The sequence below is a fragment of the Drosophila ananassae genome, assembly GCF_017639315.1.
Source record: "Drosophila ananassae strain 14024-0371.13 chromosome 4 unlocalized genomic scaffold, ASM1763931v2 tig00000061, whole genome shotgun sequence".
Classification (NCBI taxonomy): domain Eukaryota; kingdom Metazoa; phylum Arthropoda; class Insecta; order Diptera; family Drosophilidae; genus Drosophila; species Drosophila ananassae.
Window position 1 is genome coordinate 3,163,067 of NW_025319038.1, and position 26,590 is coordinate 3,189,656.

The 26,590-nt window shown below is 43.0% G+C and overlaps 1 long non-coding RNA gene across 1 annotated transcript; it reads right to left on the reverse strand.

Annotated features, from left to right (window-relative positions):
• Positions 1-1,986: 1,986 nt before the first annotated feature.
• Positions 1,987-2,552, reverse strand: LOC116656356. The gene is made up of 2 exons (XR_004311316.1): positions 2,463-2,552; positions 1,987-2,407 (listed from the first exon to the last, which is right to left on the reverse strand). It is a non-coding gene; the product is annotated as an uncharacterized LOC116656356 (long non-coding RNA).
• Positions 2,553-26,590: the final 24,038 nt, after the last annotated feature.

Sequence of the window (26,590 nt, forward strand, 5' to 3'; positions counted from 1 at the left end):
TAGGGAGAATTCGTGATGTGGTCAAGCAGGATGTTGTTAATGCACTACACTGCGAATTACCCGTACTTGCTTTGATTCAGAACAGTCTCGTAGATGAGTTCCCAGCAACAACTTTTCGACACACAAAAAAAATGGTCATTGACATTTATAATAACGCAGAACAAAAAGAAATTGTAGCTACAGAGCACAACAGAGCGCACAGGGCCGCGCAAGAAAATGTAAAGCAAATTCTTCAGAGTTATTTTTTCCCTAAAATGTCACAATTAGCCGCTAGTTTTGTAGCTAACTGCTTGGTATGTCAAAAAGCCAAATACGACCGTCATCCGCAGAAGCAAATCCTTGGCACTACACCTATTCCTTCACACGTAGGCGAGACCTTGCACATCGATATTTTCTCCACAGACAGAAAGTACTTTTTGACATGCATCGATAAATTTTCTAAATTTGCTATTGTGCAACCCATAGTTTCTCGAACCATAACTGATATAGAACCTGCAATAATGCAGTTGATGAACTTTTATCCTCATTCAAAGACTATATTTTGTGACAATGAACCGTCTCTAAATTCCGAGTCAATCAGGTCACTTGTTTCAAATAGATTTAATGTTGAGATAGCAAACGCACCACCACTCCATAGCACTTCAAATGGGCAGGTGGAAAGGTTCCACAGCACGCTTTTAGAAATAGCTCGCTGCCTGAAACTTGAAAGAGGCATGAGCGATACGGTCAACCTCATACTTCAGGCCACTATCGAATACAACAAAACAATTCATTCAGTGACAGATAAAAGGCCGATCGACATTATTCATTCAATTTCTCCTGAATTTGCAGACGAAATCAAAGGAAAGGTTAAAGAAGCTCAGGAGATACAGCTAAAAAGAATAAACGAAACAAGGCGAGACAGAACTTTTGAGGTGGGAGAAACCGTCCTAGTCAAATTGAACAAACGTCTGGGAAATAAACTTACCCCACGATATAGGACAGAAACGATCGAAGCAGACCTTGGGACAACGGTCCTCATAAAGGGGAGGGTCGTGCATAAAGACAATTTACGTTAAAATCATTGAACATCAATTAATCGTTTAAATTCTTTAGTCTTGTTGTTTATCTTTTGGGCTGACAACCGCAAAAAAAAAAAAAACACTAAAACACTGATAACAAAGTTTGCAAACGTTTATCAATTAAACATTTGACCAATCTTAATATATATTTTTTTTTGTTTTGTTTTGCGTCATCCTCTTTAGCATAGCCAAAGAGAAATGCTACACTAATGATTTCAAAGCCTGCGCAAACAGAGATTTTTCAATCAATTAGCGTTCTACAAATACCCCTAAAACAAATTTTCATATTTTATATATTTTCATATTTTTGTAGTTATTACTGTGAATTTAATTATTATTTTAAGCTTAGAATATCTAATATTTAATAAGGGTCTTAAACACTCCAGCGGTATAGACAAAGGAATCCTAAACATTTTCAAGATCATCGTTCCAGTCCTCACAGTTAAGAAGTCTGAGGACAGCCTTCGACTAAGAAAGGGAGGAGTTAACACAATCACCCTGCGGCAAATTTATTTAATATATTTTCTCATATAGTCGTAAGACCCGATCTTGGGAAGTAGTGTAAGACAAGCTTTATTTGGGTAGTTGTAAGAAGAGCTTTAGAGATAAGAATATTTCGGTACTATGTTTTCGTCAGTAGATTTAACATTAGAGATAAGAACATTTCTGTACCCAGTTCAGTCGATTTTTGTAGATCAAATGCGCCGGTCATCACCACGCAAGACTCATATTAAAACTCAACCCACAAACCCACGTGGATAGATATTACCTAATAAATCGTTCACGCTAAACAGCGGAGCGGACAAAGAAAACTAATTAACTAAGACAAACCAAAACTTGTTAATTATTATTAAATAATAAATCGTTCACGCTAAACAGCGGAGCGAATAAATAAAGTTATTTACTAAAATAAATCAAAGACTTCTTAATTTATACATATGAATTTCCAATTAAATATATATCATAATTGCAGTTTTCTAAAATTACAAACAGTCTAAATAAATTATTTAGAGCACATCTTAGCTTCACTTTTTCGTAAATTTTACAGCTAGTAAACTCTTTCTTTCCAATATATATATCGATAATATTATTCGATAGAAACTTGGATAAAAATTCCTTTTTTACTTCACAACGTACAATTACATTGGCGAACTTGTTAAGTGGTGAAAGTGTATCACTTAAGCAGTTATAGGGTATTTCCCCATCCATCCAGTCCAATCAATGAATGGTTTTTCGATGCATATTGTGTTGCTGCAAAGTTTCACTATCCAATTCCATTAAGTTGTATGGGGGTTTGAAGTGAAAAAAGTTCGGTATTACAGTTCCTCCTGGCATTAAAGCGAATTCTTTAACAAATATTTGTTTTTTATTTCCAACAACATATTGAAAATCTACTATTACCGAATTGTTTCTCTCAAATTTGATAATTTTAGACCTAGTTTTGAACAAAAATTAAGGCTACTTTTCGAGCTACTTATAAGTTCGTTGACAATAAAGGTGAACCTATAAAAGAAACATTTTATGAGGCTGAAATACAAAAAGTTAAAAAAAATGCATTCCTAGTAGATAAGATAATAAAAAGGAAAAAAAACAGGTTTGTGGAAAATGGTTAGGATTTGATAAATCACACAGTTCATGGATAAATAAAACAGATTTATTAAAGTGAACATATAAGTTAGTAATAAGTGGTTGTGGTGTAGTTTTTTATATTATTTAATTTATTGATTCATCTGTTTCGCACAAACCCGTTAGGGTCAGTGCTACTGACAAATATAATATTTTTTTTTGTTGGATTTTATAATATTTAATTTATTGATTCATTTGTTTCACACAAGCCCGTTAGGGCTAGTGCTACTGACAAAGAATATAACGCGAGCTAAGGCTGCGGAGTTCTACTTAAGACTAAACTAGAATACTACCCGGGCTGTCCTTCGAAGCCTTCGTTGGGCTGCGGCGCAGTTGCCCAGTTGCAGTGCCAGCATTCCGTATCCGGCCAGCAACGATCACTTGTTGCGCAAGTGCCCGAGCCGGTCCGCGGACAGTTGCCCTTGGAATGCGTGGTCAGCACCTCTCTCGTTACGCGTGCGGGCCACCGTATCCGGTGTGCAATTTGGCACTTTTCCTAAATTCTGTCTGCGCGTGTTAACTTATACAAATATATTTTATTTATTATACTTAAATTTTATACCCTTGCAGAGGGTATTATAATTTTGGTCAAAAGTGTGCAACGCAGTGAAGGAGACATCTCCGACCCTATATAGTATATATATTCTTGATCAGGATCACCTCCTGAGTCGATATAAGCATGTCCGTCTGTCTGTCGGTTTCTACGCAAACTAGTCTCTCAGTTTTATACGCAACTGTGAGATGGGTGTCCAATTAGATTTGATACTGAAATTTACCGACCATATATCTACCATGATTAATAAAGCAATGGGGGTGCTTGGTTTTACTAAAAGATGGTCAAACGAATTTAATGACTCGTACATAACAAAAGCTTTATACACATTAATGATCCGTCCGATTCTTGAGTATGGATCGTGTGTCTGGAGTCCTCATTACGGAGTATACCGAGATCACATAGAATACAAAACACATAACAAAAAACTTCCTTTTTTCGCCCTTAGAAGACTTAATTGGGATGCAAATCTTCACCTTCCCTCCTACCATAGTGGACTTTAATTCATCGCAACGCTTAAATTTTTACGGCTACTAGAATGACATTTTTTAGTGTCAACATGCACTGGCCTGTCTGTATCTTGACGTCACATATGCCTTCTGCTTGAAGGAAACCAGCATTGGCCAGTCCGATCTGTTCAGTGTGTTTCTCAAACTTTGTGAATAGCTCTGTTGCGCAACACATATGGCTTGTTGCGCCACTATCCAAACACCATGTTGAATTGTCAAATTTGTTGACATCACAGGCGTGCAGCAGGCTGCTTTGGCAATTCACCTCATTGTTTTATGCCATGCGGTGATCACCCCCACCCTCACTTCGACTCTGGGACTTAATGTGCCCTTGTTCACCACACTTGAAGCAAATGACTTACAGTCGACTCGTTCATCTGCTATTCCTTTTCTTTCGCTCTCCTCCTTTAACTTTATGGTGAGGACTTCGAACGAAAGCAAATTATCTCGTGTCTCCATAGCGACCACGAAATGTTCAAATTGCTCTGGAAGGCTTGATAGCAAAACGATAGTGCGAAGTGCGTCGGTTAGCTCTATTCCTACTCCAGTTAGACTATTTAGAATTTCCACAAATTCACTTATGTAGGTCGTCATGCTCTGCCCTTGCTTCATCCGTTTATTAAGCAGTTTCTTGTATAACTGTACCTTTCGTACAGGTCCGCTTGGTTGATGAACCTCTTTCAACTTGGTCCATGCCTCCACAGCCGTCAAGAAATTCTTTATGTAGGCCAATTAAGATGACTTTACTCGCAATGTTATTGTTGCCAACGCCTTACTGTCCAAGGCCGCAAACTGTTGTCCTTCTGGAACATTCGTTTCAGTAAGCTCTCCAGACGTAACACTCCACAAACCGGAATGCACCAATACAGATTGCATTGTTACATACTAAAATACACAGGGAACCAAATTTTCTACACTTTTGTCCTCATTTCATTGAATTTATCACCGCTAAATTTAGATATTAATATTTTAAAATCTTTGTCCTTTATGCTAATTTTTCTAGGCTAGAATTCAAAAAGCTATTAGATTTTATATACATAATTGAATAATTTGCTATACCTTTTTGAACAATTTTTTGTGTTAATGCTATATATAATATAACTCTTTTGTTAAGGAAATTGGCTTGAGTTCCTAATTCATTTATAAAAAAATGAATATCATACCTAGACAAATTATGAAAAACTACAGGAAAATAGGAACTACTTAATATAAAACTAGCTTTAAAATTTTGATGTATAGGGCCTTGGTATTTACCACTAAATTGATCAAAATATTTACCACGATCGTCCATCTCAATTGGTTTTTCGCAAGCATAACAGTTTCCATGCTCCTGGTGGTCCTCATCATTAATATCGAATTCGCATATTGGCTGCTTGCAGTTCTTTATTGTTTTCACAAACATCTTTATGCAGTCAGTTCCTGTAATTTATAATTAGGAAAATGAATATTATTTATTAATTTAAGCTTATAATTTTATATTTGAATTCGTTTACTGTTGGGACTTGTGCCAGCATCAAATCTTGTACTTATCACTAGTTAGATCTCTCGGTGTATCTAGCCGCAGCGGTCCACTAATTGCCCGTTATCAGCAGTTCCCATGTTCTTTGATAATCCCAGATTCGCATGCTCTTTGTTGTTCTTTGTAGCGCATGCACTTTGGTAAAACTTCTGCGCAAGTTCTTAGTTTATGCACTTGAATATTCGGCATTGTTTGGATTGGCCGCTGTATTTGTTTTGGGGTTAAATTGACCCATAATAAATATTGAAACTGAAATTGAACCTCGTCTATTTAATTCGGCCGCTCAAAACGCTGATAGCGTAACATTTACCTTCATCAGTCCGTAATTTGTTTAGTTCTGTGTTGTCTTTATGTACAACATAAATCAAAACCGCACACGCAGTATGATTTTGAATCGGTGCTGTATATGACGCCTCTGGATTTTTTGAGACCGTTTGATAGTTTTCCAAGACGACCTCAATATCTGCACTAATTACCACTGGAGGTGATAATTTCTTATTAATCATTTGAAAGGCTGATTTTGTATTGGGATCAGTCTTGTCCATACTTCATTATATTATGGGTCTTATTTGCGACGCAGTAAAATTTTCGACAATTTCTGCAAAAATATCTCTCTTAATTTGATGATTTAGGACTTGCATAATGTTTTTATTCTTGCGATGTAAGCATAATGCATACATTTCTCTTTTAGGTTATTTATTTCCACTATATCAATATGATTTTTTTTACCTCTTTGGTTCTAATCGTTGGCCCAGGTCCGGGGACCTGGTACTACCTGGTCTCCGCCCGGTGCGGACAGGGTCCAGGTGGTGGCCACGATCAATGGTGATGGTGCTGATAGCAGGGTCTTAGCTACAGCTATACTGTCGCGGCAGTTGACAAAGATGAAAACACCCGTCTCAGATAAGGTGCCTTTATTATTCGGTTGCCAGCGATCGTCGTAAGACATCGTGTGCCGTCCGTCGTCCGCTCTTAGCTCAGATCACCGGTGCATTGTTAACTACTCTCCTTCTTTTAAAAAAATTGACGTCCTCGGCCATATCCATGTTAGCAAGGAAGGAGTCATCACTATCGAGGCTTTGCATCTTCGCCTGTAAGTAAGCCTGATAAATCTTTATCTTTATCAATACGCATTTGGTTGTAAGCAATTGCGACGCCGTTATATGCTGCAGGCTTTTTTTCGTTTAGTGAAAAAAAAGAAAGTCTTAAAAGGGAGCTGATTGTGAAAGCATTTTGTTGCGGTGTCGAGCGTGCATGGATGATCGTTGAGTCTCTGCAAATGGTTAATCGAGGCCCATGACGTGACAGCGTGTGATATCTGCCGTTTATGTGCGATTGGTATCTACGATACAAACTAAATATTAATTTTACAAAATTCAATAATTTCTTACTAGCTAGTATTAACCTTTGTGAAACCCTCTTTTAGAATCGCCTGTTGGATATTCATCTTTAAATTGTTTATAACATTTACCTTTGTGTGGGCAGTTTCGATATTTTCAACTTAAATTTATGATTTAACGCTTTCGGGGAAAAGATACGGCATAAATGATAATTTTCGATTCCTTAATTTGTTGTTTCCTTGATTCCTTTATTGACAATGGTTGTATGAGCGTATTTCTGGGCTTGCACTTTGAAATCGATGCTAAGACTCTACCTTAGCCAGATTTAATAGTTTGGGGTACTTAAAACAATTTGGTACGGTAAGCCCAGGAATAAAATTTTTTTTCCTTTTTTAGGTGCCTTATCGAATATTGTCCTTATGGACCACCCTCCCTTTAATTAGGACTGTTGTCCCAATATCGGCATCGACTCTATTCTCGGCATACAGAGGCGTAAGTTTATCCCCCAATCTCTTTTTGGTTTTTACTAAAACTTTCTCGCCTACGTCAAATACCCGAGCTGCCGAGCTGGATTATTCCGACTTAACTGCTCCTATTGTGCGCGTTCAAGGTTCATAATTATATTCGGGGCAAGGTCAGCACTATTTCTTCTTATTAGTGACAGAGTGAAATGACCTGGTCGCATGAATGGTCGCATGAAGGAATAATTGCACGACATCGTCTATTTTCCTTTCCAATTTCAGACACCTGGCAATTTCTATAAGAGTACTGCAAAATCTTTCCACCTGTCCATTTGATGTAGTGTGTAAAGGTGGGGCATTTGCTATATCTATATCGTACTGATTTTTCAGTATGGCTCGTATAGTTTCGGAGCTCTACTAGCTCTCTCGGAGCTCGATCTAACATTATTGTTATTTCAGCTATTGGCTGAACTACCGCAAACTTACAGAGTTAATCAAAAGCAGTGAGAAAGTTCTTTCCCCCTGTTGAAAAAATGCCCATGTGTAGCATCTCTCCCACCCGCGATGGTATCAGGGTAATTCCTAATTCCTGCTTTAGTGGGTGCCTGTTATATTTTGCTTTCTGATAAATCCTGCAATCAAGAACAATCTCGGCCGCCATTTTACCCATTTTGAGAAAATAAAAGTCAAGCAGCATTTGTTTAATATTCTCCTGAGCAGCTCTGTGAGCCCTGTTATGCTCCACAACTAGTATTTCTTTTTGCTCGTCCGGTTTGATAACGTCAACCACCCCAGACTTGCAATACCAAAACTTAGTGGCCGGGAAGAGCCGAACCAGTCCACTAAGTCCACTAATTTCTTCCAATCAGAAAAATCAATTTGATGGCGAGTCTTAGTACCAAACACTGTAAATAATCGTTTATTACAATTGCTAGTAGCTCCCTTTCGTTCGTGGCATAATTAAGTTCCCTATCTTTTAGCATTCTGAATATCATTGTTATAGACCTACTTCCCTGAGACAAGACTGCACCTATGCCAAAGGGTGAAGCTTCAGTTGTCAAATCAAAAGGTCGCGTAAAGTCTGGGTAGTGAAGGTCTATGTCTATGAAGCATAGACCTATTTTTAAGCTTGTCAAATGCGCTTAATTGGGCCTTATAAAAGCTCACCGAAATGCTTTTTGACCGGTATTTGCTGACCCTGCCACCTTTACCCTTCAGTAAATCTGTCAAAGGTCTCGCAATTGATGCGAAGTCTTTGATGAAGCACCGATAGTAACTTGCTAAGCCCAAGAACGATCTCAGTTGTTTGAACTCATTGATGGCTTTTACCTTGACCTGGCTTGTCCTAGGAGCCTCTTTTGTCACAACAAAACCTAGGAAATCGACACTTTCTTTAAAAAAAGCTACTTTTTCCTGGACACTCGCATGTTGGCGTCCTGCAGGCTCTCTAAAACCTCCGCAATAACGTCATCCATATAGACGTAACAGAATCTTCCTATTTCCTCCCATAGAACGTCCGGCCCGGAAATAAATATACGTAGGGCATTGGCCCTATACTTATCGTTCATATATCGGGCACGGTCAGTCTCACGCTCTGTATTAAAGGATGTATTAAAGTTAAATTATGAACTGTATTAAAGGATGGGATCAGCAGATCCCCTAATCTTGTTACGTATTATGATAACAGCTTGATAATGTTTAGAACTACCTAAATATACTGCAATATCAGGGGCAGATACTTTTTCAGGGCTAAACCGTTGCGGCAAGTAGCTGCCCACAACGGCCGGTCACTCGGCAGGTGCCTCTACAATCCTGTAGCACTGCAGAGCACCGATCAAGACCAGGTGGTGGCCACGATAAGTGATGATGATGCTGCTGAACTTCTTCAATAAGCTGATAGCAGGGTCTTAGCTTCAGCTATACTGTCGCGGCAGTTGACAAAGATGAAAACACCCGTCTCAGATAAAGTATCTTTATTGTTCGGTTGCCTGCCCAGAACTGACTAACTTAACCCTCTAAGACGTAAGCCTACCTGAAGGCACGTATTACGTTTTTGACCCTAACAAATAAACTAACAACTTTATAATCGTTTAAATAATTTTTGGCAATTTATAAAAAGAATATTGAGTTGTTACGTATCTCAGCTTTAAAGATCTCAGAAACTCTTAACGGGACTTATGTTTAGGAATACACAAAGCATATGTTTTTTCGCGCGTAAAATGTGGTCTGCGGTATTTTGAGTGTTGCTGTTCAAATAGTAGCAAATGTATTATATAAAACCTATCCAGCTCATCATTTTTTTCTTGAGAGGTACGTTTATTTACTTTTAAAATTAAGTTGAAGATTTACAAATATATAAAAAGAATGCGTTGAGACAACGAAAGAGCCATACTTGCCTTGAGGTATGGGGATCCAAGACAACTTTTGTTGCCAGCTGATAACCTTCAATTCAATTGAGTGTTTGTTTCCGTTTATGGAGTGATTTTACTTAAAAGAATTAGAAATATTATAGAAAATGGCAAATATCGTATAAGCATACCGCTTTGAGATCTACATGGGTGCAGGTGATAATGTGGTCTTACCTGGTCACCCAGTTCTTGGTGCTTCAGCCAACATTGTATCGAACTTAACACCGTAAAAACCGTAGAAAGATTTAAGAATCACATAATTTACTTCGATAATTTTTATACATCTCTGCCTTTGATGATTTATCTAAGAGCGATAGGTATTTATAGCTCTTGCACGGTGCGAAGAAACCGTATCGCCAATTGCAAACTCCCAAACGATATTGCCATCAACAATTTGCCAAGGAGTTTTTCGACTGAGTACATTGGGTCCTTGTATGGTGTCGATATAACCAATGTACTATGGAGTTACATTCGCAAAGACGTGAAGGAACTGCAAAGTCTTCTCGCTGTGACAGACAGGTTGAGCGACACATTTCAATTGATTGTCCCCAAATTTTACATGAGTATAATGCTCACATGGGCAGCGTAGATCTCAAGGACGGCCTAATGGGACGCTATCATATCAGAGCAAAAACTAGGGATGCCGCAACACGTATTTTTTATCACCTAATTGATATTATACCTAAACCATTTCCCACATTGGTTGGATCGAAACAGTGGAAAAAAAAGTTGCAAGCACTGTAAAACTTCAAAAACGCAATGCATATGCACGAAATGCAGTCTGCATTTCTGCTGCACAGCGAATAAAAACAGTTTTGTAGAATACCATAAGAAAAAATAAAATAAATATTCATTACTTGAAAATGTTTTTCTTCCACTTAAAGCCCCAAGCGTGCCTTCAGGCCCGCTTACCTTTCTTCTCATCTTACAGGTGAACCGAAGATTCTACGATATTTTACGATATTCTACGAACTTAAGGATAAACACAGATAAGTGTCATTTCTTCAGGGAAGAGCTGTTGTACCTGGGCCACCGGATAACAAGTGAAGGGATTGGTATGGATCCGGGAAAAGTCGCAGCGATTACGGAATTGGAACCCCCGACAAACGTGAAAGGGGTACGGCAATTCATCGGGATGGCGTCGTGGTATCGGCGATTCGTCCCTGATTTCGCTGGAATCGCAAGGCCGTTGAACGATCTCCAATGAAAGGGAACAAAGTGGGAGTGGACGACAAGACACCAAGAGGCGTTTGAGAACCTAAAGTCGCGTTAAGCAGAGGATCCAGTGCTGGCATGCCCCTATTTCACGAAGAAGTTTCTGCTGCAAACCGATGCCAGCGACTACGGCGTAGGTGCAGTGCTGACGCAGGACACGGATGAGGGCGAGCGAGTGGTCGCTTACGCCAGCCGAACGCTAATAGGCGCGGAGAAAAATTACTCGGCAACGGAGAAAGAGTTCCTGGCAATAATATGGGCAATTCGGCAGATGAGACCATACCTGGAAGGGTACCAGTTCGACGTGATCACGGATCACATGGCGCTGAAATGGTTGAACAATATAGAAAGCCCACTTGGAAGGATCGCAAGATGGGTCTTCGAGTTTCAACAGTACGATTACGTTATCAGCTACAGAAAAGGCAAGCTGAACGTAGTCGCACTTCCCCACTGCATGCACTTTCCCGCCAGCCGATAGTGGAGAAGCTGAGGAGTGCCGCAGCAATTGAAGACACAGAATGCTCACTGAAAAAGAAGATAAAGGACAACCCACAGAAATATCGGAATACGTTGAGGAGGCAGGCCTGATTTACCGACATGTTCCACACAGAGCCGGGAGCGAGGAAGTGGCATCGTGGAAACTATGTGTGCCGATGGACATGAGGCAACAGGTGCTGAAGGAGAACCACGACGCACCAACAGCGGTGGGCGACGGTATGTGCGGAATTCGTGGGGCCGTTGCCGAGGTCCAAGCATGCAAACACCATGCTATTGGTGATGTTCGATCGATTTTTAAAATTGACAGAAATTGTCCCAATGCGGAAAGCCACAACGGCAATCCGCGAAAGGATCATCGTTAGATATGGTGTGCCAAAGGTGATGGTGACTGACAATGGTGCCCAGTTCACCAGTAGGAGTTTCAAGAAATTTCTTGAGGAGCTCGAAGTGCGTCATCAGTTTACAGCACGGCAAACAGGACGGTGAAGACGATGATCGCCCAGTTTGCAGGCAAGGACCAAAGAACATGGGACGAGCACTGGCCAGAATTAATGCTGGCGGTGAACTCGAGCGTGTCAGATTCCACGGGATACTCACCATGCTTCATCACCCAAGGCAGAGAGCCAAGAATGCCGAAAGCGATATTCGACAAAGGGGCATTGGGGACAGGAGAAGCACAAGCCACCCCCTCAGAAAATGCGACAAAATTACAGGAAGTGTTCGAGCTGGTGCGGAGAAACATAGAGCGCGCAGCGCAGGAGCAAGCTCGGCACTACAATCTGAGGAGGCGGGAGTGGTGTGGGCAAAAGAGCACCTTTTGTCCAAGGCGGCCGAAGGATTCGCGGCAAAGTTAGCGCCAAAGTACGACGGGCCGTACACGGTGGTGAACTTTGTGTCGACAGTGATTGCTGTGCTACGGCACGCTGGCACAAGGAAGGGAAAGAGTGCCCACCTGAGTGAGCTGATAGCCCAAGCGCAGGAGTCAGCGCAGGCATAAACCACAGAAACACGAATGAAAACAAAAAACAAAAAAATATATATATACATATATAGAAAAAAAAATGATATACATAAACAAAAAAAAATATATATGAAATAAGAAAAATATAATACAAAATTAAAAAAAAAAAAATTTAAAAAAAAAAAAAAATTATGAAAAAAAATATACAAAAAAAAATATATATATATACTAGGGTGGGTCGATTGAAAAATCGCTTAGGCACATATGATTTTCGGATTCTAGGGATCAAAATAAGAAACTTTGCTCAAGAGACCATACCTCTAAAATTAATTCTGATGTCCCTTGTTTTTACGTGTAGGAAAAATCCTGGTTTGACCCATTTAGAGTGCTCCAATCGAGTCCAAATGTATGAAAGACTCACTAACTTTGGAGGGTCGACCCACCCGTACAAGTGGTACCCCCCTGGGGCCCCCAAGGGACGAAAAGGAGGAGAAAAGGCGGTGGGCGGAGCAACAGGTTTTGAGTTACATTTTCATAGCATACTTTTTAGGTGCTGTGATTTTGTGATATTTATGTAAGGGAGAATCCCTAGGGGGTCCCAGGGGGGTACCACTTGTATGGGTGGGTCGACCCTCCAAAGTTAGTGGGTCGTTCATACATTTGGACTCAATTGGGTCACTCTAAATAGGTCAAAACTTGATTTTTTGGAATTTGACCTTTTGGGTACCTACACGTTAAAACGAGGGACATCAGAATTCATTTTAGAGGTATGGTTTCTTGAGCAAAGTTTTTTATTTTGATCCCTAGAATCCGAAAATCATATCCGAAAATCGAAAATCGATTTTTTTGACCCCCTACAAAACGAAACGCCCTAATATATACACAACAGCATAGAGAAATAGAACGACTCTGACGTCATCCGAAGAAGGGGGGAGGTGGATAAGGGTATCCACACGCAAGGGGGAAAAAAAAACAAACATGAAGCTGGAACCACGAAGCTTCTGTCGTTCCCGAAGAAGGGGGGAAGTGTGAGGAGATTAGATCTCCCACATGCCAAGACAGGTGGCAAGATGGGCAGCAGCGGGGGGGGGGGGACAAGCAAGTCAGAACGGCAGCGTCGCATGGGCCAGCGTGTTAAGAAAAAACGGAAAGGGAGAAATGCGTCGAGCACGGATGGCGTGCGGGGGCAGCAGCGGGGGCAAGAGGAACTAGCACGGCGTCGCGCACGAAAGAAGGAGGAAGAGGAATCACCGTGGAACGTAACGGTCCCGGGCGGGCCTCCGCGGCCGCGCTCGTAGGTGATAGGAGAGAGCGGGGAAGGCGGGGAACGAAGCGGCCGCTACTGGGCAGCTGTGTTTAGAAGAATGCAAAAACACAGAAATGCATTTTGGGAATGCCCAAAGGGGGGGAGCGCGGGGATATCTAGACGATGGACCTGCACAATAAAAATACGGATCGGAGGCCCAAGCGGGGCAAACAGGGGGGGGGCAAGGAAAGAAAGCCCGCCGATAAAAATGCGGCGGGAATTGGAGAAAGCTAACGGAGAAAGTGGATGAGTGAATGATTAACGGCAGAAAGTACATTTGCAAGGATTTACGGGCGCCTCTGGCACTATATAAGGAGGGCCCCTGGAGCAAATCGGGGCAGAGTCTTCTAGGGAAGCTGGAAGAGTTGAGTGGAAGACCCCCGTGGGTAAGTCTGACATTCAAGCGGGAAAGTTTCCTTGGAGGAATTAGGAGTATAGGAGTATTTAGATCGAGTGCGAAGGATCTGCGAGTCAGTAGCCAAAGGACCCCCTGTGGGTAAGTCCGGCGGCGGTACGCGAGTCAATCAAGCAATAGAAGTCAGGAGCAAGTGGGAACAGGATCAAGGATCCGCGGTGGAACCGTAGCCCAAGGGTAAATCGAGTCGGGTTAGGTTATTCCCGGACACGACAGGTATCCTGGCGATAGCGACGGATCGGCCTGGCGTACGCCTTGTCGGTTCCTGATCAATAAGTCCAGGTGTGATCCTGTGCAGCAAGGGATAACCAGCTCGGGAACTCAAGCCCAACAGTGAAACCAAGCAGGGACACCCCGGGGAGTCATTAGAATCCTGATCCAGGCGCTGGGGCGTATGCACAGAGTATCACCTGGAGTTAAAGGAGACGCGACGCCAAAACCTCTGGCCTGCCATAGATCCTGCGGGGCGTATGCACGCAGGTGTTTGGAGGCGAGTGGCGAACGCGACAAAGGGGTGTGTCCTGCGGGGTAGGTAGGCCCTTCGTGCCCTGATCCGGCCGCTTAGCAGCGAAAAGCATATCTGCCCGGCGTACGCCTGGGAGGTGAGCCGATCGGTCTGTTAACACGGATTAGGTGCCGGCCTCGGCGAAAGGGCATCCACAGTGAGCCGAAGATACCAAAGGTCCACGGCACCCGCGACGGAAGAGCAGCAACAGAAGCGGCGACGACGAGGGAGCAGACGCGGCGACGAGGGAGCAGCGGCAGAAGAAGACAACAGCAACATCACAGACCCCGCAACCCAGAGCCCGTGAGTCCAAACGAAGGGAACCGTGAGCCGTTTCGGCACCAGGCACCAAGACCACACGACCTGCCCGGCGCAAGCTGAGGGCGTGTGTATTGGCACCAACCCGGAGCGGGGATCGGGGATCGACGGGAGGACGAGCGGTCCGTCGGCTGAGCCAAGCGGCAGGTGAGATTCACCCTTTTTGTAAACGTAGCATAATAAAGGGGATTTGTTTTAAACGAAGCATACCGTGTTATTTCTGGGCTCGGGCAATCACGTCGAATCTATAAATTCGGTGGAACGTACCCCCAAACTCTGTGAGCTAGTCGCGGCATTTGTTGCGAACAAAACATTAGCAAAAACAGTTCGTTACAGCTGGTGCCCAAACTACGTGATTGCTTTAGAGTCTAGGAGTAACGAATCTTCAAGATGGGGAAGAAAAATTGGATTTACGCGCTTCGCAAAGAGAAGTGTGCAGAGAGCTCGGTCTCGCAGCGGATGGAACCGTTGAGATCATGAGGGCACTTGTTGCAAGGTGGGTCGACGAGACGAAGGACGATGAAGTGATGGTGGTCGCGCGTGGATGCGAGGAGAAATACGCGCAGAGGTCCATGCCGAGGCAGAGAGCGGTGAGCGAATCGGAAAAGCTCATTCAAAGTCTGGCAGTGCCAGAAATGAAGAGCATAAGGAGCATGGAGCCACAAGTGCGGAAGCCAGTCCCGGTACAGGGTGACTATGCGAAAGTGGCGAAACAAGTCCGAGAGTGGTCGTTCCGACTCGACGGAACAGGAGATCCTCTCGAGTTCGTGGACCGAGTAGCATGGTCTGCCAAAACATACGGGATAGATATAAACACAATCCCGCGGGCGATGCCAGAACTACTCCAGGGCAGAGCGCAAAAGTGGTTCTTAATGAACGATGAGGAGTGGCCCACATGGCAGGAGTTCAGAAGAAGCTTCGATGCCTTTTTCGTGCCAAAAGTGTACTTTAAGAAACTGGCAGACCAGGTTCGGCAGCGGAAACAGCAACAAGGAGAGCCGTTTAAAGAATACATGGTGGACCTTCAGACGCTAATGAAGCCTTTAGGAAAATCCACGAAGGAGGTCATTGAAAGGCTAGTGGAGAACTGCATACCGCGCATGAAAATGTTCATGAGGCCATACGCATGCGCTTCGCTCGAGGAGGTGATGGGTCTGGCCGAGGAATTTGAAAAGCTGACCTTGGAAAAAGAGGTTTTTAACAGGCAAGCCGCCACGGCAGACAGAGGGTGGCCAAAAAAAGAACGGCACCAGAAGCCACCGGAGCAACAGAGCCCCCCAGGACAAGGGTGGGGGCAGAGATGGCAGCCGGAGGAGCATCGCCAAATGCCACTGCAACATCAGCCGAGCCAGCAATGGACAGGCCCAAGGCAACAGCAGCCGAGTCAACGATGGGCAGCAAGCCAAAGCCAAAGGCAGCCGAACTTGCTGTGGGCAGAGACGCCTAGACAGGGACAGATAGAAAACCCAGCGGGCCATTGGGCCAGAGGGTGCAGGAACCCCAGAATTTTGTTCTGCAGGATGTGTGGCGCAGTAGGGGTAAGAAGCACAGAGTGCTGCCAAAGAGCGGGAAACGAGCAGCGATCTCAGCCGTAGAGAGGAAGGCAGAGATCGCGAGGTGCTGCCTTTCAGAATTAGTTGGAGGATTAACAGGATAAGATCATCAGTTGGCGGCAGTCATCAAGGTGGGAGACTCCACACCGAGACTCAAATGGTACTCCTAACAACTGTAAGCTTTGGCAACAAGACAAAGGAGTTGAATATGTTAGTGTTGCCAGGCATGGGAGACAGCGCGGTGCTTGGATGGGATTTCCTCGCAGAATTCGGCACAACAATAAACTGCGCAGGCCACCAAGTCACGATCCCGAAATGAGAAAGATGGAGCGGATGCTTGGAGGATAGGCTGTCCATAGCCATAACTGGACCCTCGGAAGAATGGGAGAGCGAGCGGGACAAAAAGTTCATCGAAGAAGAGCTGGCGGCGTTCACAAACCAGAAGGGTTGTTCAAACATAACCCAGCATAAAATCACTATGAAGGACGACATCCCAATAAAACAAAGATATTACCCAAAAAATCCCAAAATACAGGGGGAAATCAATGAAAAAGTGGAAGAGGTGCTGGAGAAGGGATGCATCGAGCCGTCCAATAGCTCCTACAGCTCACCCATTGTCATTGTGAGGAAAAAGACGGGTCAGTGGAGAATGTGCGTGGACTTTCGGCAGATCAACGCAAAATCAGTAAAAGATGCGTACCCGATGCCAAGGATAAACTTGATATTGGAACAATTGAGGGAGGCAAAATTTTTTAGCAGCCTCGACCTGAAGGATGGCTATTGGCAAATCCCAGTGGAGGAAGAGAGCAGGAAGTATACGGCCTTTACGGTACCAAGGAAAGGTCTGTACCAGTGGAAGGTGTAGCCATTCGGATTACACTCGGCCTCGGAAACATTTCAAAGGGCTTTAGACCAGGTCATAGGCTTTTAGCAGAGGATCCAGTGCTGGCATGCCCCTATTTCACGAAGAAGTTTGTGCTGCAAACCGATGCCAGCGACTACGGCGTAGGTGCAGTGCTGACGCAGGACACGGATGAGGGCGAGCGAGTGGTCGCTTACGCCAGCCGAACGCTAATAGGCGCGGAGAAAAATTACTCGGCAACGGAGAAAGAGTTCCTGGCAATAATATGGGCAATTCGGCAGATGAGACCATACCTGGAAGGGTACCAGTTCGACGTGATCACGGATCACATGGCGCTGAAATGGTTGAACAATATAGAAAGCCCACTTGGAAGGATCGCAAGATGGGTCTTCGAGTTTCAACAGTACGATTACGTTATCAGCTACAGAAAAGGCAAGCTGAACGTAGTCGCGGATGCACTTTCCCGCCAGCCGATAGTGGAGAAGCTGAGGAGTGCCGCAGCAATTGAAGACACAGAATGCATTTGGATAGGCTCACTGAAAAAGAAGATAAAGGACAACCCACAGAAATATCGGAATACGTTGAGGAGGCAGGCCTGATTTACCGACATGTTCCACACAGAGCCGGGAGCGAGGAAGTGGCATCGTGGAAACTATGTGTGCCGATGGACATGAGGCAACAGGTGCTGAAGGAGAACCACGACGCACCAACAGCGGGACATCTAGGCGAAAGGAAAACGATTGCGAAAGTAGCAGCACGGTACTTCTGGCCAGGGATGCAAAGGGACGTAAGGAACTATGTCAGGAAATGCGAGACATGCATGTGGTATAAACCGAGCCAGATGCAGGCCGCAGGGAAAATGCTGAAACAGGTCCTAGAGGAGCCGTGGGCGAAGGTATGTGCGGAATTCGTGGGGCCGTTGCCGAGGTCCAAGCATGGAAACACCATGCTATTGGTGATGATTGATCGATTTTCAAAATGGACAGAAATGGTCCCAATGCGGTAAGGATCATCGCTAGGTATGGTGTGCCAAAGGTGATGGTGACTGACAATGGTGTCCAGTTCACCAGTAGGAGTTTAAAGAAATTTCTTGAGGAGCTCGGAGTGCGTCATCAGTTTACAGCACCATACACGCCGCAGGAAAACCCTACGGAAACGGCAAACAGGACGGTGAAGACGATGATCGCCCAGTTTGCAGGCAAGGACCAAAGAACATGGGACGAGCACTGGCCAGAATTAATGCTGGCGGTGAACTCGAGCGTGTCAGATTCCACGGGATACTCACCATGCTTCATCACCCAAGGCAGAGAGCCAAGAATGCCGAAAGCGATATTCGACAAAGGGGCATTGGGGACAGGAGAAGCACAAGCCACCCCCTCAGAAAATGCGACAAAATTACAGGAAGTGTTCGAGCTGGTGCGGAGAAACATAGAGCGCGCAGCGCAGGAGCAAGCTCGGCACTACAATCTGAGGAGGCGGGAGTGGTGTGGGCAAAAGAGCACCTTTTGTCCAAGGCGGCCGAAGGATTCGCGGCAAAGTTAGCGCCAAAGTACGACGGGCCGTACACGGTGGTGAACTTTGTGTCGACAGTGATTGCTGTGCTACGGCACGCTGGCACAAGGAAGGGAAAGAGTGCCCACCTGAGTGAGCTGATAGCCCAAGCGCAGGAGTCAGCGCAGGCATAAACCACAGAAACACGAATGAAAACAAAAAACAAAAAAATATATATATACATATATAGAAAAAAAAATGATATACATAAACAAAAAAAAATATATATGAAATAAGAAAAATATAATACAAAATTAAAAAAAAAAAAATTTAAAAAAAAAAAAAAATTATGAAAAAAAATATACAAAAAAAAAATATATATATATACTAGGGTGGGTCGATTGAAAAATCGCTTAGGCACATATGATTTTCGGATTCTAGGGATCAAAATAAGAAACTTTGCTCAAGAGACCATACCTCTAAAATGAATTCTGATGTCCCTTGTTTTTACGTGTAGGAAAAATCCTGGTTTGACCCATTTAGAGTGCTCCAATCGAGTCCAAATGTATGAAAGACTCACTAACTTTGGAGGGTCGACCCACCCGTACAAGTGGTACCCCCCTGGGGCCCCCAAGGGACGAAAAGGAGGAGAAAAGGCGGTGGGCGGAGCAACAGGTTTTGAGTTACATTTTCATAGCATACTTTTTAGGTGCTGTGATTTTGTGATATTTATGTAAGGGAGAATCCCTAGGGGGTCCCAGGGGGGTACCACTTGTATGGGTGGGTCGACCCTCCAAAGTTAGTGGGTCGTTCATACATTTGGACTCAATTGGGTCACTCTAAATAGGTCAAAACTTGATTTTTTGGAATTTGACCTTTTGGGTACCTACACGTTAAAACGAGGGACATCAGAATTCATTTTAGAGGTATGGTTTCTTGAGCAAAGTTTTTTATTTTGATCCCTAGAATCCGAAAATCATATCCGAAAATCGAAAATCGATTTTTTTGACCCCCTACAAAACGAAACGCCCTAATATATACACAACAGCATAGAGAAATAGAACGACTCTGACGTCATCCGAAGAAGGGGGGAGGTGGATAAGGGTATCCACACGCAAGGGGGAAAAAAAAACAAACATGAAGCTGGAACCACGAAGCTTCTGTCGTTCCCGAAGAAGGGGGGAAGTGTGAGGAGATTAGATCTCCCACATGCCAAGACAGGTGGCAAGATGGGCAGCAGCAGGGGGGGGGGGGGGGGAACAAGCAAGTCAGCACGGCAGCGTCGGATGGGCCAGCGTGTTTAGAAAAAACGGAAAGGAGAAATGTGTCGAGCGAGGACGGCATGCGGGGGCACAGGATCAAGGATCCGCGGCGGAACCGTAGCCCAAGGGTAAATCGAGTCGGGTTAGGTTATACCCGGACACGACAGATATCCTGGCGATAGCGACGGATCGGCCTGCCGTACGCCTTGTCGGTTCCTGATCAATAAGTCCAGGTGTGATCCTGTGCAGCAAGGGATAGCCAGCTCGGGAACTCAAGCCCAACAGTGAAACCAAGCAGGGACACCCCGGAGAGTCATTAGAATCCTTATCCAGGCGCTGGGGCGTATGCACAGCGTATCACCTGCACAGAGTTAAAGAAGACGCGACGCCAAAACCTCTGGCCTGCCATAGATCCTGCGGGGCGTATGCACGCAGGTGTTTGGAGGAGAGTGGCGAACGCGACAAAGGGGTGTGTCCTGCGGGGTAGGTAGGCCCTTCGTGCCCTGATCCGGCCGCTCAGCAGCGAAAAGCATATCCTGCCCGGCGTACGCCTGGGAGGTGAGCCGATCGGTCTGTTAACACGGATTAGGTGCCGGCCTCGGCGAAAGGGCATCCACGGTGAGCCGAAGATACCAAAGGTCCACGGCACCCGCGATGGAAGAGCAGCGACGACGAGGGAGCAGCAGTGACGACGAGGGAGCAGCAGCGACGACAACAGCAACAACACAGGCCCCGCAACCCAGAGCCCGTGAGTCCAAACGAAGGGAACCGTGAGCCGTTTCGGCGCCTACCGGGCGCAAGCTTTGGGAGGGCGTGTGTATTGGCACCAACCCGGAGCGGAGATCGGGGATCAACGGGAGGACGAGCGGTAGGTCGGCTGAGCCAAGCGGCAGGTGAGATTCACCCTTTTTGTAAACTTAGCATAATAAAGGGGATTTGTTTTAAACGAAGCATACCGTGTTATTTCTGGGCTCGGGCAATCACGTCGAATCTATAAATTCGGTGGAACGTACCCCCAAACTCTGTGAGCTAGTCGCGGCATTTGTTGCGAACAAAACATTAGCAAAAACAGTTCGTTTCAGTGTTAAAGTTGATGTGTTTTGTTAAATGTGTCTCATATACGAATGTGTGCTAAAAAACACCACTTAAAACAATAAACATAATAATTTTTTACATTTATGACTGCATTTCTATTTCTAATGTTTTGAAGGGCTGCAACATATCCCGACCCAGGAAGGTGTTCTAGTATAAAAATTTCGTTTTCATAATATTCAAATTGTTTTATTGACCAGCCGGAATCCTTTTTTTTGGAATTCATCGGCTCTTGAAATTATTAAATCATTCCAAATATTAAAATTTGTTCAATATCCTCATACCTATTTTCATAAATTGAGCAATAAGGAGTAGCAAAATATTTTATTGTTAATATAAATGTATCTGCTTTATCGGTTGGTGTTATATACTTACCGTTCGCTTATTTCATGTTTTAAAATATTTGTTAAATGAGATTATTTTATCTCAGCGAAATATTAGAAGAAAGGTTTCTTGCTTATTATAAGCTTTCAAAAACGACGAAAAAATAAATGCGTGCACTCGGCTATACGTTGTAATTCGATATGTATTCAATAATAAAACTTAAGCCTAGCTTATCTATTGCGGCGAAGCGCGGCAATTCGCAAGAGAGCGCAACTGATCTTTTTTTTCGCTTCCGCTCCGCCCTATGCTAACTTATACTCAACGTCAGTTTTTTTTCGTTATTTATTAATGTATTTTCGTTATTTTTCGTTATTTATTAATGTATCTATTTTTATCTAATCATGCTACACAGGGCTTGTTGAAGGACTCATTCCGGCTTTAACCAACTGGCAGCCTCGCCAGCTTGTGAATTGCCCTCAACTAGTCCCCAGAGCTAGTCCCCCTTCCATCCGCGTGAGTTTCGACGTCCGTGGCGGTGATTCATTGTTTTTGGTTCATTGATGTTGATTCATTCAAAGGTGATCTTCTGCGACCAGGACCAAATCGCCTTTCCTGACGTCCTCCTGCTCACGATGCTAATTCGACCGCACCTGTACTACTTCGATCCCGCGGCGGTATGGACGCAAATACGCATCCTTTTTTTGATGCGTATTATCGCAGTTTGTCCGCTTCGTCCTCGATTTGATGCCGCAGTGCCGCGAAGTGGCGTTGCGTTGTTGCAGTGCACGATCTGCGGACATCCTAGGCGCCCAATGAACCTTTGAAGGGCCAATAAAAAGGAATGAATAAATCAGACACTACTTGTAAATGAACTGCCTTGGACGCAAACAAAATAAAAACGGCAATGTAGGACTTGCAAATTCTCAATGTCGTCTTAATAGGGCCAAAGAAATCCACGCCATATATGGAGAATGGGCGGAGAGCACGGATTCGATCTAAGGGTAAATCTCCCATGACTTGAGTCATCAGATGAGGCTTGAATTTAAAACAGCGTATGCATGACCGTACTATATGACTGCAGATTTCCTACGCGTTTACTATCCAAACACGCTGTCGCAAGAGACTCAACAGTGCTCGGGGACTCACATGAAAATTCGACTCGAGCGCTTCGTCGGCAATACTGGAAACTTGGCATCGTACGATATAGGAGCATTAACGAGTCGCCCCCCGACCCGCAACAATGAAAAGGCAAGCCCAGCCTGAGAAGCTTAATGGACAAATGGATATAGCATCTGTAGACTTGGGATAACAACCAGGTTTTACGAATATTCTTAATTTCCTTTTGATACTCGTGCTCTTGAACTATCGGGACATTTTTTGACCACGACGATGGATGGGAACGTATCCAATGAAGACAAACTTCTGAGTGTGACCGATATATACTGCGTTCGATCGGTACTTTTATAAGAGGCTTGATTTTGCGGCAGAGGTCTGGGAGAAGGTGAGCGGCACAAAACTCAAGACGGGGGAGCGTCTTTGTCTTGAGCGGCGCTACTTTTGACTTTGCAGTCGACAACGAGACTTTAATACCTCCTGCAGATTCGCGACGCAGGCACCATAGGCTCTCATCGATGCGTCAGAAAAGGCATGAATTTGAATTGGTGACATCGGCTCACTCATCAAAAATCACGGTATTGAGATATCTTCTAACTGTGACATGGCAAGCTTGAATTTTGTTCCACGCTGATTCCAAATGCAGAGGAATCGACTCATCCCAATCTAGCTTATTAGGTCAAAGCTCCTGCAACAGGATCTTTCCTTTTAATAAGCAAATATGGAGGACAAATATTTTAAAATATAAAAACCTAAATTTAGCGGAAATAAATTTACTCAAATGAGGAGAAAATTATTATTATTTTAATAGTTTTGATAAATTTAATGAAACGGCGCTTCGACCTAGAAAATATTTTTACAATATATTAACGGATGAAGAGTGTCCGGTAGAAGAATACGAAGAGTAGCTTAAACGCATGAAATATACATGAATACAAACAAGAATTATATTATCATGTATATATCGGATCGTATATAGTAGATCCTTATGAAAGTTTCACCATTAAATCAGTTTTCTACAAAAATGATGGAAATAGCCCCAAGCATTTTTAAAACTAGCAAGGTTCTGCCATTTATAGGATATAATCGTCCGATCCTTATGAAATTGTATATAATATATTTTGGCCAAATATAACATGTGTAAACAGTCCCAACCCTCTAACTTAAAAAACACCAAAGTTATGGCATTTCCGATCAATCAGTTATATGGCAGCTATAGGATATAGTCGACCGATCCCATCCGTTCCGGCTTATATACTGCCTGCAAACAAGGATGTGTGCAAAGAGTCGGCGGAGATGTCTCCTTCACAGCGTTGCACACTTTTGACCATAATTAACCTCTGCAAGCGTAAAAAAAATAAAATAATGTAAATATTGGAAACAATATTAAAAAATGAATTAAAATAAATATAGTAAAATGTTGTAAATCTTTACTTTAATAAATCTGTTTTAAATATCCATGAGTTATGTGATTTATCAAATCATAACCATTTTTCAAAAACCTTGGCATTTTTTTCTTTTTATTATCTTTTCTACTAGGAATGCATTTTTGTCCTTTTTGAATTTCAACCTCATAAAATGTACCTTTTATGGGTTCACCCTTATAGTCAACGAGTTCATAAGTAACCGGAAAAGTAGCCTTAATTTTAGAAATTCTAAATATTTCGGTTATCCAGTTAGGTTCATATCCCGTAGCAAATACTCCTTTGTATTTGATTATCCTTACATTGTCTCCGACTAAATATTTTTATCTTGGCCGATACCTTTGCAGTGTTATAACATGTTTTCAAAATAATAACAGTCAATAAATATTTATTCCCTCATTCTGATTGGAATATGGAATCATTTCAACCATATCAATTTGCCAAGTATCATAAAGCCCTTTTGGAACAAATTTTCGAAATTTTCAATCACCAAAGTTGAAACTTTTCACACATCCTTCTTATCATGCAGTATATAAGTCGGAACGGCCGGGATCGGTCGACTATATTCTATAGCTTTCATATAACTGATTGATCGGAAATTCCATAACTTTTATGTTTTTTAGGTCAGAGGTTTGGAACTTTCCACACATGTTATATTTGGTCAAAATATCTCATGTACAAAATTTCATAAGGATCGCCGCAACATATCCTATAGCTGTCATAAACCGATTGGAATTGGCATAGTTTTGGTGTTTTTTAAGTTAGAAAGATGGGACTTAGTACAGATTCTACAAATTTTGGGCAATCTTTTCCGATCTGCCAAATTTAATAAGGATCGGCCGACTATATCCTATAGCTGCTATATAACTGAACGATCGGAAATGGAACAACTTTAACTTTAGGTGTTTATTAAAAAATGAATTTGATGGTGAAATTCTCATAAGGTTTGTAAAACTATACATGATCCGATATATATATAATAATATAAGCTGCTACCAAACTGCAAGGATATATCAACTTCGGCTCCGTCCGAAGATAGCTTTCCTTTCTTGTTTTGTGATAGAGCTATCCGATTCCACCCTTAGACTCCCATGATACCCAAGTATATCCAGTTTTTGTCAAAATTTTGACACTAATTTATAATAATAATAATTTATAACTAATTCTATATTTATAACTTACACTACTTATACCTACAAAAAGAAATTCAGCCAAATCGGATTTATTATTTAATATTAGATTTTGGATCAAAATTCAATCTGGAATCTGGAAGTATGGCAGTCTGGAAGTAGCTGTCTTTTGCGTTTCTGCCACAAAGTAAGGAAGTTCATTCGGAGAATAAAGAATGATGAAGGTCTCAGAAAGTGCTAAAGAAAGTGAAAGATTACCTGTCCAAGGATCATCGTACTATAAGGAGTAAATCGTACACAAAACTTAGTGTTGTGCCAAGGTGAGGCAGGTTGGAAATCGCCCAGGCGAGGTCATGGTTATGGTCGGGCGAGCCTAACATAGCTTTCTTTGGTATATTAGGTCGAGGATATCGGTGGAGTAGTTAAGATAAATTTGTTGGCAGCGATGCAGAACTCGAGCGGTGCGCGTAAAGGACCGGGTGCATCAGAGATTGAGTCTCTACACTCGGCCGCCCAAGGGGCGCGGCTGCAGAGTGATCAATAGGCAGGAGACCTGAAAGGGAGATCGGAGCGTTCGGCGCTGTGGTTAACTGGTGGCCCAGCGGTACCGCTGGTGGAATTGTCAAGATAGTGTCCGGAGTAATTTGATTGTCCAAAATACACGCATTTTGTCCCTGGGCATGCTACCCAGCAATGTTCATCAATCGCATGAAATCGTAGTCTTGGATGATATTTTTAGTATGGGCCTCTCCCAAGTAAATAATATTTATAATGATTTATCGAAAATTTTGGATTTGATATTTTTAAATAATGTCGTACATAGTAAAGTAGAAATTTGTAATGTACCATTAAGTCCGTGTGATATGCACCATAAGCCATTGTTGATATACATTGAATTTTATAGTTTTCTACCTTCCACCTCACCTATTTCTTATTATCACTTTAATGAGGCTAATCTATTCCTTATTAATACCGCTATTGTAAGTTTTGACTGGGTTTCCCTTTTTTCGGATGGCGCGATTGATGAGTGTTACACTAAGTTTTTGATTGCTCTTTTCAATATTATCGACAATAATGCCTCGATTAGGGTTCGAAGGTCGTACAAGTTGCCCTGGTACACAGTTGGCCTAAAAAACTTAAAGAATAGAAGGGACAAATTTTATAAGAAATTTTTAAAGACAGGGGATCAAATTGCTGGTGAGTTGTACCGGCAATGCAAGCGTGAGTTTGAATTCCTCAATAAATTTCTATATAATCAGTATATTTCTGATGTTGAAGCCAGCCTCAGATCTAACCCTAAAGCGTTTTGGCGGTTTGTGAATGGGAAAAAATCATCCTCTGATATACCTTCTTCCATGTCTTATGGAGCTTTGACAGCCAACTCAGATATGGGCATCTCTGAACTTTTTGCTAAATATTTTGCCTCTAACCTTGAGCCGAAGGACTCCTGGGATGAGCAGGAGGTACTTCAGAAAATCTTGCCTCTTCTTGAGGTAGGATGCTTGGACACATTTGATTCTGACATTATCGAAGCCTCTAGTCATTTTAATGAGTCGCATACTCTCGACTTGGATGGTATCTCCCCATTCTTCATTAAGAAGTGTATCTCATCCTTAACCACACCTTTGCAACTTCTGTTCTCTT